Source organism: Protopterus annectens, chromosome 10.part0 (genome assembly GCF_019279795.1).
Source record: "Protopterus annectens isolate FY-2018-M chromosome 10.part0, PAN1.0, whole genome shotgun sequence".
In the NCBI taxonomy this organism is placed as follows: domain Eukaryota; kingdom Metazoa; phylum Chordata; order Ceratodontiformes; family Protopteridae; genus Protopterus; species Protopterus annectens.
In genome coordinates this window covers 687,088,968-687,106,601 of record NC_056744.1, presented here as the reverse complement: position 1 = coordinate 687,106,601, position 17,634 = coordinate 687,088,968, and positions in this window count along the sequence as shown.

The window sequence follows — 17,634 nt, the reverse complement described above, 5'->3', positions numbered from 1 at the left end:
TGAATTTTGTGGACTGTTACTTCCTTCTACAAAAGGGGGCCATCCTCTCCCTGGGCCTGGCCTATCTCCACTGTAGGAATGTTTCAGTATTTTGAGGATTCTACACTGTCATTTTTTCTAGTCCTGACGCCAGTGTGCCTACAAGGATTTGTCACTTTTTTATCCTAGATCTTAAGCACCCAGCTATCTTTTTTTAATTTTTGTCCTACTTCGGTCCTTGATATAATTCTGTATACAATAGTAGGTGGAATCTAAACTTAAGATTTTTAGATAATATATGTATTTTCTGGATTGACGCTATTGACAAACTGGAAGAATTTTTGAGTTACATCAACTCTACTACTGAGTTTTTTTTTAGTTTCATGCACACATATTCTACTACAAATATGTGTTATCTGGATATGGAACTAAGTAAAGATAAGGAACAATATAAATTTGCCTCACATATTTACAGATAACCTACTTAGTCTAACTTATTAGTAAATTATACAAGTTGTCATCCTTGGTATTGTGAAGGGGCAGCTAGTTCATTTAGTTAGAATGGTATCTAACAAGGCCACTTTAACTTTAGAAAAAGACTATCTTAAATATATGTTTTTGAACAGGGGTTATCCTGAAAAAATGATTTTGGAACTGGTAGAAGATTTGATAAAAGGAAGTAATAATTCTTATGTACCTCTGTTAGGGAGAAATGATCTGTTGACATTGCAAAAAGGTCCCAATTTACATCAGACTGGATTTAACAGATGTATGATTTTAATATATAGTACTGATGCTAAAAGCATTAAATATAGTATTACAAAAATTTGGGATGCAGTAATATATTCAAATGAGTTAGCTAAGATTTTAGTTAATGCCCCCAAGAGTAAGGCTTTGAATATCAAAAGAACTGGCATGTTTAAAAGCAATAGATGTAGTCAATGTATTCACATTTTAGAAGCCACGAAGGTGGTATTTTATGATCACTCTGAAGTGGTGATTAGGAGACACTACAAGACTATTGCTACTGGAGTTATATATGATGGTAAATGTTAAAAATGCAATGCATTTTATAAAGGTAAAACTAAATGAAGCATGGGTGTGCAAAGATATGAACATACTACTGACATTAATAAGGAATGTCATGCAGATGCTTTATTTAAACACACAAAAAATCCTGATCATTCTGTTTTATTTGTTATTATTGAGAAGATATTAAAGAACGTGAGGAACAGACTTAGGGAGGAATTCCTGGAAGCCAGAGAACTCTGGTGGCAGTTAGAGTCAAAAGCAGATATTATTTCAGAGTTAAATGACTATTTTCCCAGGATTCAGCAAGCTCTGCACGGAGTGCAGGAATAGTGCAAGAGCTGCTGCAGGCAATATGGCCGACAAGCAATCCAGTAATGTGGTCCCAGGACGTGCAAGAGCGCTCCTACACTATTCCTGCATGGACACCACTGCTATATGTTAATAACACCATTTGCTGGTAATAACCATGCAAATGAGGTGAATTAGCAATCCAGGAAGCAGGCAGGCATCTGTGCAGGAATAGTGTAACCTGCAGAAATGTATCTGGCTACTAACCGAATACATTTCTGCAAATTACAAAACAGAGGGGGCAGCCATGGTAGTGCAGCAGTTAGCATTGCTGCCTCACAGTAAGAGGTTCTCCGGTTCGATCCTTGGCTGGGGTGCCTTCTGTGCGTAGTCTGCATGTCCTCCCTGTGGTCGTGTGGGTTTCCTCCGGGTGGTCTGGTTTTCTCCCACATCCCAAAGACATGCTGTAGGTGGATTGGATACACTAAATTGGCCCTAGGCATGAGTACGTGTGTGCCTTCTGTGGAAGGTTGGGCGCCAGGCTGGCAACTCAGCACTGTAAAACTCCACTGCTAATCATGAGCGGACAGTGATCCACTGTGGCAACCCCTAACCGGGAAAAGCCGAAAGAAGAAGAAGACAAAACGGAGGCATGACAGATCCAAAGAAAGCATGTATTCAATGTAGTAGGCATGCCAATAGCCAACTATATGGCCATTGGCATGAGAAATGGTTGCAAAATTATAAAAAATAACTTTTATTTTTTTTGGCCGATTTCGGACATTTAAGCGCAAGGCAGTGGTGTGCAAATGGGATCAGCTTTAAAATAAGAAAAAAAGTTGGAAATAAGCTTTTAAACCCAAATCAGCATTTTGCCATGATAGTCAATGGCATGCATAAGGCAACAATACCAGGAAATAGTGGTTGTTAAGGGGGAAAGCTAAGTGTGGGTGTGGTAACTATGAATTAGCATTCTGTTTTATGCAAATGAGGGGACTGATACTGAATCACAGAATTCCTCTCAGTGTTAGCTTGCACCCAACCATGTAGATGCAGCAACACCATGGTATAAGTATAAGAGGTAGATGACCTCATAAGGGGGAGTGTCATACACGCTATAAGCTTATTGGAGCTCTGTGGCCTGTATTTGCCCTTAGCTAAGCACAGCTAAGGAAGGGGGTGTGTCTGAGGCTGCCTAGCAGTGTTTAAAAAACAGGAAATAGCAGCTCTGTTCACATCTGAGCACTGAGTATGCGTGGGGTATTTTGGGGCTTAAATAGAAAGGCAATGGGAAGGGTAAACCACAGTAGGAAGGCAATCAAGAACTAGCATAGCTGGTAGGTGAAATGCATCAGAATCAGCCAATTACACAGGCAGCAGCCCAGCCTTGCACACTACTATAAACTATGCAAATGCCTTTCACTCTGTTTTTCCCATAAACTCTACCACCGGTGTACACAGATGGGGAAATGTCACCTGACAAAACTAACAAAATGTTAGGGGCTGCTGTTGCTCTCATATGTCAATATGTGGAAGAGACTGAGGGTGGTGAGAATGTGAATGCTAATGACCAACCCACAGTGAGGAGAAGGAGAAGAATGTACAGACCCAGGGTAACCTACCAGGGGCTACATGAGCTGGAGATAATGGAGTGCTATAGGGTGGACAGGGACATTCTACAGCAAATTGTTAAGCTGCGCCGGCCAGCCCTTACACACAGAACTAACAGAGGGGAACCCATCCCGGTGAATACCAAGGTATGTGAAGGCTTAAGAATACTAGCCACAGGTACCTTCCAAAGGCCAACTGGGGATATCATAGGGATCTCACAGGCATCAGCATCTAGAGTACTCCATCAGTTCTTGGATGCCATGTCAGCACATGCTGGTGAGCACATATATTTCCTCAACACCCATGAGGTGTTGACCAGCAATATGCGTCTCTTCCACTAAATAGTAAAATACCCTGAGGTAGTGGGTGCTATAGACTGCACGCACATACACATCAAAGCATCACCAAGGGTCTACATAAACCGCAAGGGTTTCCCCTCCATCAATTGCCAGGTCATGTGCGATGCCCAGGGCATTATCTTGAATGTGTGTGCTGGCAGACCTGAAAGCTATCACGACTCCCACATCTGGCATATGACACAGCTGAACCAGTCATTTGCCAGTGGGGATATCCCATATGGCCACCTAGTTTGGGATGCTGGTTATCGTGGCTGATGACACCCATCAGAAATGCACACACACCTGAACAAGAACTCCATAATGAGGCACATGCACAAACCAGAATCATAATAGAGCGTGTCTTTGGGATGCTCAAGTCATGGTCAGTCAGTGATTAGGAGACACTACAAGACTATTGCTACTGGAGTTATATATGATGGTAAATGTTAAAAATGCAATGCATTTTATAAAGGTAAAACTAAATGAAGCATGGGTGTGCAAAGATATGAACATACTACTGACATTAATAAGGAATGTCATGCAGATGCTTTATTTAAACACACAAAAAATCCTGATCATTCTGTTTTATTTGTTATTATTGAGAAGATATTAAAGAACGTGAGGAACAGACTTAGGGAGGAATTCCTGGAAGCCAGAGAACTCTGGTGGCAGTTAGAGTCAAAAGCAGATATTATTTCAGAGTTAAATGACTATTTTCCCAGGATTCAGCAAGCTCTGCACGGAGTGCAGGAATAGTGCAAGAGCTGCTGCAGGCAATATGGCCGACAAGCAATCCAGTAATGTGGTCCCAGGACGTGCAAGAGCGCTCCTACACTATTCCTGCATGGACACCACTGCTATATGTTAATAACACCATTTGCTGGTAATAACCATGCAAATGAGGTGAATTAGCAATCCAGGAAGCAGGCAGGCATCTGTGCAGGAATAGTGTAACCTGCAGAAATGTATCTGGCTACTAACCGAATACATTTCTGCAAATTACAAAACAGAGGGGGCAGCCATGGTAGTGCAGCAGTTAGCATTGCTGCCTCACAGTAAGAGGTTCTCGGTTCGATCCTTGGCTGGGGTGCCTTCTGTGCGTAGTCTGCATGTCCTCCTGTGGTCGTGGGTTTCCTCCGGGTGGTCTGGTTTTCTCCCACATCCCAAAGACATGCTGTAGGTGGATTGGATACACTAAATTGGCCCTAGGCATGAGTACGTGTGTGCCTTCTGTGGAAGGTTGGGCGCCAGGCTGGCAACTCAGCACTGTAAAACTCCACTGCTAATCATGAGCGGACAGTGATCCACTGTGGCAACCCCTAACCGGGAAAAGCCGAAAGAAGAAGAAGACAAAACGGAGGCATGACAGATCCAAAGAAAGCATGTATTCAATGTAGTAGGCATGCCAATAGCCAACTATATGGCCATTGGCATGAGAAATGGTTGCAAAATTATAAAAAATAACTTTTATTTTTTGGCCGATTTCGGACATTTAAGCGCAAGGCAGTGGTGTGCAAATGGGATCAGCTTTAAAATAAGAAAAAAAGTTGGAAATAAGCTTTTAAACCCAAATCAGCATTTTGCCATGATAGTCAATGGCATGCATAAGGCAACAATACCAGGAAATAGTGGTTGTTAAGGGGGAAAGCTAAGTGTGGGTGTGGTAACTATGAATTAGCATTCTGTTTTATGCAAATGAGGGGACTGATACTGAATCACAGAATTCCTCTCAGTGTTAGCTTGCACCCAACCATGTAGATGCAGCAACACCATGGTATAAGTATAAGAGGTAGATGACCTCATAAGGGGGAGTGTCATACACGCTATAAGCTTATTGGAGCTCTGTGGCCTGTATTTGCCCTTAGCTAAGCACAGCTAAGGAAGGGGGTGTGTCTGAGGCTGCCTAGCAGTGTTTAAAAAACAGGAAATAGCAGCTCTGTTCACATCTGAGCACTGAGTATGCGTGGGGTATTTTGGGGCTTAAATAGAAAGGCAATGGGAAGGGTAAACCACAGTAGGAAGGCAATCAAGAACTAGCATAGCTGGTAGGTGAAATGCATCAGAATCAGCCAATTACACAGGCAGCAGCCCAGCCTTGCACACTACTATAAACTATGCAAATGCCTTTCACTCTGTTTTTTCCCCGCAAACTCTACGCCACCGGTGTACACAGATGGGGAAATGTCACCTGACAAAACTAACAAAATGTTAGGGGCTGCTGTTGCTCTCATATGTCAATATGTGGAAGAGACTGAGGGTGGTGAGAATGTGAATGCTAATGACCAACCCACAGTGAGGAGAAGGAGAAGAATGTACAGACCCAGGGTAACCTACCAGGGGCTACATGAGCTGGAGATAATGGAGTGCTATAGGGTGGACAGGGACATTCTACAGCAAATTGTTAAGCTGCGCCGGCCAGCCCTTACACACAGAACTAACAGAGGGGAACCCATCCCGGTGAATACCAAGGTATGTGAAGGCTTAAGAATACTAGCCACAGGTACCTTCCAAAGGCCAACTGGGGATATCATAGGGATCTCACAGGCATCAGCATCTAGAGTACTCCATCAGTTCTTGGATGCCATGTCAGCACATGCTGGTGAGCACATATATTTCCTCAACACCCATGAGGTGTTGACCAGCAATATGCGTCTCTTCCACTAAATAGTAAAATACCCTGAGGTAGTGGGTGCTATAGACTGCACGCACATACACATCAAAGCATCACCAAGAGTCTACATAAACCGCAAGGGTTTCCCCTCCATCAATTGCCAGGTCATGTGCGATGCCCAGGGCATTATCTTGAATGTGTGTGCTGGCAGACCTGAAAGCTATCACGACTCCCACATCTGGCATATGACACAGCTGAACCAGTCATTTGCCAGTGGGGATATCCCATATGGCCACCTAGTTTGGGATGCTGGTTATCGTGGCTGATGACACCCATCAGAAATGCACACACACCTGAACAAGAACTCCATAATGAGGCACATGCACAAACCAGAATCATAATAGAGCGTGTCTTTGGGATGCTCAAGTCATGGTTTTGCTGCCTGGTTATATCCAGTGGAGCCTTGCAGTACTCTCCAGCTACATCTACACAAATGTTCATAGCATGTGCCATGCTACATATTATGATCCTGCTGAAACAGCTGCAGCAGGAACAGCACAGGACAAGGCCACACAGCCTCCCACCTTTGCCAAGGCCATCGCAGGCAAAGAGGGACTCGGAGGAGGAACAACCTGAGCCTCTCCATGTAGGCAGAAGGAGGCATGCCCAGTATGCCCATGTTCTGGCAAAGAGGTAATGCATAGCACATACACTGACATGGTAGGGACCCAGAGAATGACACCTCTCTCTGATTCGCACATACAGTAAAAGGGATGCCAAACACGATACTGTCTGTGCTTTATTATGTATAGGGAGTGTACTATGTGCATCAGCCATCCAGCACCGTCCTCAATACTGGAACACCCATAAGGTAAGTCACTATTCCTATCAATTGCTGAATGGAGTAGTATGTTCTGATAGTTGTATTTATGGCATGGATGTAAGCATGCAAGGGAATTGGATGGCTGAATGGGATGGCAGCAGATAGTGGACACCTATATGGGCAGCATGAAATCCATGACAAATACTAGTGTCAACATACTAGGCAGTACTAGACAAGGTGACAAATCCCACTGTAGTACATGTGGTGGCCCAAATGTGTGTCCATAGGACACACACATGCATGTCAGTGAGGCTCACATACCCAACACCAGCCTCAGCCAGCAGGATGGGTGTAGATGACTATAAAGAAAGGCTGGGCTAAGGCCTCCAATTGATGACAATGGTGAACAGCTCCTTTCCAGACCTACACAGATAGATCACAAAGGTCTGGCAGTTGTATGTTAGTTCTGAAGGGTAAGAAGTCTCAAACTGAAATGCAAGTCAATAAAACCTAAGATCTGTACTCTACCGATATGCCTCAAGTCTGCATGATAGGTCAGAACACAAAATGAAATGGAAGCCAATAGAGTACCTGAAATACCAGTACAGTCATAGAAAATGTTTAAAGTCATCAGGTGTGCCCCCCTACAATCCTTATGTAGAAATGCAGTGACATGTATGTGTGGGTTTAATAACAGTGGAGCACAGATTACATGAGCTGGCCCAATTTACAGGATAGATTTCTGCATGTGTACAATATGCAGGGGTCCATGTGTTAGGTTGTTGTGTGTTCAATATTGTCTGAAAGTGGTCAGCATGTAGGCATGGAGGGTTGTGTCTTGCTGGCCTATGGCTAGTACTGTTGCTGACAGGGCCATGTTCCGACAACTGCAGTGCCAACCACAATGCTTCTCAGCAATACCCATGTCAGCAGTTGTCCATACTCACAGTCCAGATATCAATATCTGTCACCGTCTGAAAAATGGACATGCCATGAATGTGGGCCCAGACATAGACACAATACACAGGTGGAAGTACCCTAGACAGAGTACATAAAATGTAACTGTCAACTGCACACACCTTTGGGATTGTACATACAGGTTAGCAGCACATTAGTTGTCTGTAGTATGGAATACTGATGTAGTCTGAACAACCATTGGCAGACCACAAAATGCACAGTTATGAAGTAATGAGAGACTGCCTATGTCCCTGCACAAGGCAGTATAAGGTGAATGTCCCAGGTATATCTGTGAGTCAGCTGCAAGAAGCTTACATATCACACATGCGCTCAGCTCACCCCACCATCAGCCACAGATTTATCACAGGTCATATCCTTGCTGTTGGGGATGAGTACAGTATGACCCCCACTTCTGTATGGGAATACCCACCGAATGCAGCATGCTGAAGAGGTGTCCCATGCAGGTGTGTCCCCAGCTGTAAGCAGCACCCCGCCAGCATCCAGACCAATGGATTAATATGGACAGGAACTATTGCCATTAACACCTCGCACACTTACCTGTCACCCCAGGGGAATCCACCGGCTCGCAGCTTGGGAATGTAGGAGTGACAGAATGCACTGGCCTGCTACATATGGCCTGTATCACTATCAAATGGCCTACAGTCATCTGTCAAAGGCCTGTGCCTCACCCATACTGCCAATGTATGTTATCTCATGGGGTCCCAACTAACAACATAACACAGTCAACAGAACACAAATGCAAGGCCATGTTGAGAAATCCCAGTAGCATGCCCACCATGTCCTACTGCATGAACTGTGGACCAACCCCTAAATATTGCTGGGATGAAGGGACAACCATATAAATACTTCTCAGATATCACTCGCATAATGTTAGGAAGAGGATAGAATAACAAAGTGGGGGGTGTAGAAGCATGGACGTCATGGAGTGTGTGAAGTCTGAAACTCTGATGTGTGCCCATACCACCCCTGCCTGCAAACCTAGTAATGGGTGGCTACAAACTGGCTCATAAACCACAATGTGAAGGGGAACTTACCAGATATATGAGCCCTGCCTCTGGGTAACCTGGGTAAATACAGCTGAGAGGTATGGCCACAGCAGGATAAGGCCATTCTGTTACGTCTATATATGTACAAGCAGAGGATCCTCAGCCACCACAGTACCAAGGTTCTAGACCATTTACACAGACCCATCAACAAGTGTCTGCAGCTACCCCTCCAGAATGGCATGAGTGTGCAAGAATATGTAAGCTGCAGACCACACTACTGGACACAGCTTCATTCATCCTTGTATTTCCCAGGAAATAACTGTAAGCAAATAAGTATATCTGTCAGTAGTTGATGACATAATACATCACAGTGTAAAACAGCACATATGTCTGAATATCTCTGCTAACACCAACCATATAACACAAGCAGCACAGACACAATAGTTAGTATCCCACTAGCTGTCGCCCATTTTAACTCCATATTGTCAACCTATCTACAGATATCCTGCAGAAACAGGTTGATAGCTGTAAGTGTAGAACACCAACCCTGGACTGGAGTACAATCTACCTGTAATGGATTCACACACTCAATACAGAATGTTACACTGGGCATGCTCCTACACTTTTAGAAAAATGAAGCCTATGTCTGACAACAGTGGACTATACATATCTGTCAGTCGCTGATATCTGTGCACACACACCACACTGCACACCATTCATGTTTTGCACACACATTGGATAGGAATACTCACACATATCCAAGGCCAACACACTATGTCAAACACACAGAGATGTGGAGAAGAGACAGACAGACAGTGAAACAGAGATTTCCATCATGAGGCCTGTCCCACCCACCACACAGCCAATTGGCCAATATCACATGACGTGCTGATGTCTATCACTGTAGACTTTGCTTTTAGTAGCCCTCAGCCCTATAGTGTCTGTGGTACTTGTGATAACTGTGTAACATGATAGTACAAATCAGTATTCTTCTAGCATTTGGATATGCAGTCCTGTCAAATGTAAAGTTGTGTGTGTGTGTGTGTGTGTGTGTGTGTGTGTGTGTGTGTGTGTGTGTGTGTGTGTGTGTGTGTGTGTGTGTGTGTGTGTGTGTGTGTTTCCAGAGGAATGGTTTATGGCCCATTCACACACACTGCACTTCCCATTGCCCACGTTAGCATTCCTGCTGATGTCAGTCACTTTGAAATAACCCTTTGGCCAAGTCTCAGCCCTAAAAGCTGCATGGCACTTGCCATACGTGTGTAATACTGTAGTGTATAAAACTAGTTAGATAGGAGTTCTAATCTCAGACATTGAAACTGTGTGTGTATGTGTGTGTGTGTGTGTGTGTGTGTGTGTGTGTGTGTGTGTGTGTGTGTGTATGAAGATGAATGGTTTTGAGGCCATTACAGTCACTACACCTCCCATTGCCCTACTTTAGCATACCTACTGATGTCACTCACTTTGAAATAACCCTTTGGACAAATGGCAGCCCCATAAGCTCTGTGGCACTTGCTGTAACTGTGTATTGCTGTAGTGTAGCATACTAGTTAGATAGGAGCTCTAATCCCAGAAATAGCAACTGTGAAACTGTGTGTGTTCATGTGCAAGAGTGTGTGCGTGTCTTTGATGATACCTGATTTTATGGAGATTGACACTTTCTACTCTCCCCTTACCCCTCTGTTAGCACTGCTGCTGATGTTAGGCACCTTCAAGGATACCTGTGGAGAACTCTCTTACATATGAGCTCTATCGCACTTGCGATAACTGCATAATACTGTAGTGTAGCATACTAGTTAGGCAGGAATTCTAATCCCAGAGATGGCAACTGTGAAACTGTGTGTGTTTGAGTGAGAGAGTGTGTGTGTCTTTAATGATACCTGATTTTCTGGACATTGACATGTACTACTCTCCCCTTAACCCTCCCTTAGCATGGCTGCTGGTGTTAGTCACCTAGTCACCTTCAAAGATACCTGTGGAGAGCTATCCAACATATAAGCTCTGTGGTGCTTGCGATAACTGTGTAATGCTATAGTATCACATACTAGTTAGGTAGGAGTTCAAATCCCAGCAATGGCAACTGTGAAACTGTTTGTGTGAGAGAGTCTGTGTGTCTTTGATGATACTTGATTTTATGGACATTGACACTTACTACTCTCCCCTTACCCCTCCTTTAGCACTGCTGCTGATGTTAGTTACCTTCAAAAATACCTTGGCACAGGTCTCCAACATGTATGCTCCATGGAGCATGACATAAAGACGGAACAATGTAGTAGCCGTAATTACATAGGTATGGGTTTGAATCTCATTGATGGCAAGTGTTTGTGCATGTATGTCTATACCTCAAAGATTTTGGCCCCATTTACACCCAGTACACTTCTCAGAACCTGACTTTAGCAGTCCTGCAGATATCACCCACTTTAGAAGTACCTGTTGCCAACCCTAAACCATGTAAGGTCAGTGGTGTATGTGGTAAATGCATAACATAATGGCCTGTAAAAATTGTTAGACAGAGGTTTGAACCTCACCCCTGGCAAATGTGTGTAGGGTAAAATTATTTGTAGGATCTCTCACCCACTACATCACCCAATGCCAGTATTTACAAGGGCTGGTGATGTTTCTCACCTTAGAAGTACCTTGGGACAACATCCATCATATAAGCTCTGTGGCATGTGCGATAAATGTGGTACACTATAGTAGCAATACATAGCTAAGTAGTGGTTTGAATCTCAGTAATATCATCTGTGTGTCTGTCATCAGTATCCTGTGTGGAGGTTGCTGTGATTGTGTAATAACAGGATCCATTGTGGGGCTGATTTTTCTAAATGATTATATTGAGGACCTAGTATATGTCACAATGTCCACCTTACAAGGACAACAGATGTCAAACACCAGAGAGGTTGGTATAGGCAATCCATAGCCCTACATGTGACATTTTGGATTGGTGAACAATATAGGCAACCCTTCTATTACTCAGAGAACACTCTCCACCCACGTCTCATACACAAACACACTTGGCTAGACAACAACCACTATATTGGTAGTAACCTGCATATTGTCTCACAGATAGTAACCATGGTGTGATTGCAATGGCTACATGCCTGTTGACCACAACAGTGCCATTGACATCAGAAAGTACTGTGATGTATTACATCTCCTGACTGCATTCTATCCAGCAAGTAAAAGGACATGCCACCCTGTTCCATCCCCTCAGTAGGCAAATGAATGTGTACAGTGGCCCTTTTGCCATGTTTCCCATTGGATGCTTGCAACAACTGTAGAGTCTGCAAACGTAACTCACAAAAGAGAATACCATGCCTTATACACATGCCCTGTATGGACAGATGCCACTAACTCTACAACCTCAGTTACATAGCCAGGTCTCACCAAATGAGGTCAGGAATGCTACATCAGAAGATAACAATCTGTCCACACAACATGCCCCAGAGACCTCAAGTACACTTCCACATGTCAAAAAACATGCATGTGGGACATGTGCACAAACCAGACAATGTCCATGTTATGGAATATAGATCACATACATGGGAAGCAGTGCACATCACTGGCCACCCACAATAGTAACCCAGTTGAGTGGATGGTGAAACCAATACCCACCTCTGGGGACCACTCCAGGGACTACACCCTGAGACACACTGAGGACTATTGTCGTGTAGCCTGATGCCAAGGTATTCCCTAGGCTTAGCCTCGTAAAGCCTTCAGGCCCATTCACCTACTGCATGCCTGTGAAGTATTGAACCTATGCATCTCAGTACTGGCAAGCGTGTGTGTGTGCGTGTGTGTGTGTGTGTGTGTGTGTGTGTGTGTGTGTGTGTGTGTGTGTGTGTGTGTGTGTGTGTGTGTGTGTAGATGAATGATTTTGAAGGCATTCACACCCACTACACCTCCCATTGCCCTACTTTAGCATGCTTGCTGATGTCAGTCACCTTGAAATAACCCTTTGACCATGTTTCACTCATGATAACTGAATACTGTAGTATTGCAAACTAGCTAGGTAGGAGCTCTAATCCTGATCCTGCCAACTGTGATAATGTGTGTGTTTCTGTGAGAGAGAGTGTGTGTCTGTGTGTGTGTGTGTGTGTCTTTGTTAACACCTGATTTTGTGGACATTCACACTTACTACGCTTCCCTTACCCCTCTTTTAGCACTGCTGCTGATGTCACTCACCTTCAAAAATACCTTTGGACAGCTCTCCCACATGTAAGCTCTGTGGCAAGTGCAATGACTGCATAACACTGTAATAGAATACATAGTCAGGTAGGGGGTTGAAACTCAGTACTGGTAAGTGTGTGTGTGTGTGATCAGTATCCTGTTGGGGTGATTGTGTAATGACAGGATCCATTGCAGTGTGGGTTTTGCTACATCATTATATTGAGGACCTATATGTCCCAATGTCCACATTACAAGGCCAACAGTTTTCAAACACTGTAGAGGGTGTTGTAGATAATCCACAGACATAAATGTGTGCTGCCATGTGCAATTATTATGTGAAAGTATGGATTAGTAAACAATATAAGCAACTTTTATAATACCCAGATAACACTCTTCACCCATGGATCACACACAAACATGCTTGGCTCTTACTCTCTTACTTTCTCTCTGTCTTTCTCTCTCTATCTTTCTCTCTCTCCTTCTCTGGTGGATGTGGAAAAGTACATCTGTTTTGCATAGGCAGCAGCTTGACTTTTGTAGGTAATGCTCATGATCAGCTGATGGCCTGTGCACGAATTGGAGTCCCCCAATTGCTAATTACATGTGGAACAGCTTTAGTATCATTCCTATAGCCAGTTGCATGGAAACACACTCCTATAACTAAGCACTTCATGTGAGTGTTGGCCCTTTTCCTTCACTGTGAGCAGGACTTCATGTGGGTGTCTGACAAACAGCATCATGGAGGGTAGTTGGAAATACCTCTTCCAACATACATTGCGGAGACAGGCCAACAAACAGGAGGAGGGTGTTTCAGACATGGGGACAGAATATAAGTATTGCTGTTCTACATTTGAAGTAATGTTGGTTTAACAGGGTTTGTGTGGATATGGCTGTTCTACATGATTTAAAGTCTGGCATGACAGTGTTATGTGGTTGAGGAAACTCTCACCTGTAGGGCTATCTGCAGACTGGCTAGGGTTTGGAGTCTTAGATGTGGTGTGTTACTCACACATTTCCTATCTTTAAAAATGCAGTAGCATACTCTGATGATTGCAGTCAGTTCATGGTGTCATCCATGTGAGTTACTGACTTCATATCCCTCAGAAGAGATATGTCACAACAAACCCTGTTACACCAGGAATTTTCTCGGTTTATCACAGCAATATGTCAATATTGGCCCTGTGTTTGTGCCTCTGTCCCCCAAGTCTGTCATCCTTTGTCCATATGTCATGCAGTAAGAGCTGCATATGTACAATATATCATTATTTACTGACATCATTCCTGATAAGCCAGTGATATGTCAGACTGCTAGACATGTTATGTATAGTAGGCCTTATATTTGAGGACAAAACCTGAACATTCTGTTGTAGTCTGTATAGTAATGAGATCTGTGTACTTATGGTGATTGTTGACAGAGTGTCAGTATTGTGTAGCAGTGTATTGTGAATATGTTACTTGGCCTGAGTACAGACTGTGGTAGATGTCAATGTTCTTGGTCCTATTCTATCTGACATTGCATGCTGCTCCAGTTTCTGGTACCTTATCAGCGTATATGTTTGTAGGGCCAGACTGGGACATGTCCCAAACCACAGTCAGGCATCGGACTACACCATAAAATGGGCCAGTATATGTAGGCTTAGTGTGTGCGTGGCAAATATGAGGATGGTTTTGTTCACATAGTCCATATACTGTCCTATTAATTAAGCTTTCAATAATGTGACTGTGACTATGTTGAGATTGGTTGTGGGCATGCACGCTCACACTGGTGTCTGTTACTCCATGCTGTTACATGCCTGTAGTGCCTGATATATTGGAAAGTGCATGTGTATTCCCCCATAGGAAACTTGGGTCAGTGTTGTGGCAGTCTGCCTATAGTTTACACGGTGCTTTGTGACATGCCTAGCAGCTCAGTGCATTTACCTAGTGTGATGTTACGTCCAGATATTTGTGAGATGTACTCTTGCCTGGCAACCATATGTGTTGTGTATTTCTGAAAAAGCAGTGGGATGCTGTGAAGATGTATGTCACTAACTAATGGGTTTGGAACCTCTGCTCCTTTGGTTTGATGTGTTAGAACATACAGGAGGATGTGAATGCATCAACTGTGTGAGATTACCTATTCCAGTATTTGTGTGATATCCCCATTTTCATGGCTGTAAACAGTCCCTTTGTCAGGCTTGGTCTACAGGTCTTGCACTAAGGAGTTCTGTGCATACCTCTGGACTGACCAGATTGTGTCAGACTGCCCACGTTTATTGGTCATATTTCTGCTGTATTCTACAGGATCATTACTGTGATTTATGTGGTACTTCGCTATGATGATTTTATGATGTTTGTCAGTAACTGATGGTGTACAGGTCAGTATCAGAAGTGACTTCCTACACAACATGTCTGTTGACACAACCCCTGTTACTGTAGCAACATTCTACATTTATACCTGCAATACTTACATTACATTCCCTTGCACAAAGAGGTTGTGACTTATGGTGCTGAGGTATGACTCCACTACATGTTATGGGCATATGCTATATATATATATATATATATATATATATATATATATATATATATATATATATATATATATATATATATGTGTGTGTGTGTGTGTGTGTATGTGTGTGTGTATTCATATCCTTGTTATGTGTAAACATAAGTGTTGTATATACCTTCCCAGATGTATCCCACCATGTTTATCTGATATATGTATATTTAGATATAAAAACATGACTGATTCAACAGTATTTTCACTTACAAGTACTAAACAATTGTAGTAGTCAAAGCAGTTGTTCACTACTATTCAGTATGTGTACTGAATGATATATTTGAAAAAAACAACAGACATCTTCATAGCTCTGATGGTTTAGTAGTTAACTCCTGTGACTGTAGTGTACAAGGTCCTGGGTTCAAGACCTGCAAGTGTTTTTATTTTGTTGCTAGGCAGAACAAGGTCTGTTGGATACAGAGTGGTTAAGGCTCTTCTGAGCAGCTTTAAGCGGGTTTGCATGACAGTAAGCAGTGCTAACATATGGTTAAACGAAAAGGTGGTTACACCATGCAAGCTTTGCTTACCAGTGTACAAATCGGCTTAGTATTTACATTTAAGCAATGCTTACACCTGCTTAGCATAGCTCAGCCCTCGTAACCAGTGATCACATTCTAGTCTGATAAAATAGCAGGGTAATGACATCTTTAATAAGTACATTTAATTCCATGTATGTAAACATGCTTCTATGTGCTGTCATTACAGTAGCAAGGGTTGTGAGTAAACTGTATGGGACACCTGAGTATACATGGCTAGTACAATAATCTTTTCTCTTTGTATGTCTTTCATACATGGGTAGTATCCCAGCTTATATGCGGTCACACTTGCATGTATTGTATCATTATGTTACAACTTTTAATGGTGCTTTTCCAAGTAGGAGTAAACTGCAGATTGTAGTACTGGAACCATACACCCCTGCATGCAAGCTGGACTCTTTGTACTGACTATCATGTTCTTGGTGTGTGAGCTGTATGTTATTAAGTATCTCCTATTGGATATTGATCTGATATGTGGATATTAACTGTAGATTACTACATGTGTAGGTCATGTCATTGAGGGCTGCTGGCATGTAATAATGGCATACCTATCAGTGCCAGACGTCTAACTGTTAAAGCATTTATCCTAATGCATAACCTGTTGGCTAGCTGATTTCTGTCTATCCTCTGTACAGATGTGCAGATGTCAGATATTCATCTTGGCTGTTTACAGGCAATCTATGATTGACTGACACAGACATGTCTGCCCAGCTGTTATATAAATGCCACAGCTAGGAAACCCTACCCTGTAAGCACCATATGCCATGGATACCTCAACAGACTACCACAGTCAACAGAACATGCTTGGGTACAGGTCTATAACCCAGACACTGGCCATGTTATGTAATATATGTTGCATACATGTCAATTGGAGCACCTCACTGGCCATCTGCAAGAGAAAACCAGATTGGATGTTGAATTTAACTGTCAACCTGGGGATCACTCAAGTGGCATCGGTTGATAGATGGCCTGCTGACAAATGTCAGATGGCATGATACCAGTGTACCCACATGCCCTACTCTTCTCATCTCTCCATGGACATTAGCCTGGTACACACCTAAGAACACCTGCACAAATGTGTCAGAGTGCATTACTGAGAATAACAGATAACAGTGCCTGTGTGTTTGTAAACTTGTAGTTGACAATATCCTGAGGGCCTAAGGGACTCTGGCTAACAAAGTTCGCAGATGACTGCAAACTGGGAGCCATTATTGAATACCCAAATGATGTGGATACTCTACAAAAGGGCCTTCCAAAAACAGATGCTTGGTGCCAGAGCCATGGGCTCAAGCTCAATGCCAAGAAATGTATAGTTATCCCATTAGGGAAAAAAACATGTACCCGTGAATTACCATATAGCTGGCAGTATACTAAACACCAAAAATGTGATAAGAGACTTAGGGACACAGGTGGACAGTGGTCTCACCTTCGATAACCACATCACCACAACAGTCAGGAAATCCTTCTATGTGGCACACCTCATCACTAAGGGCTTTTCATCCAGAAAAAAGGAGGTCATTGTCCCACTATATTCATCCCTCATTAGACCCATTATAGAATACAATACCCCGGTTGGTATGTACCTCTCAAGATATCTGCAACAACTGGAAAGGCCACAAAAATACCTCACTAAAAGAATCATAGGCCTAAAGCAGATGCCCTACGCTGACCGCCTTAAAAAAACTCCAGCTATACTCTGTCACATATCGTCTACTCAGAGGCGATCTCTGCGTAACA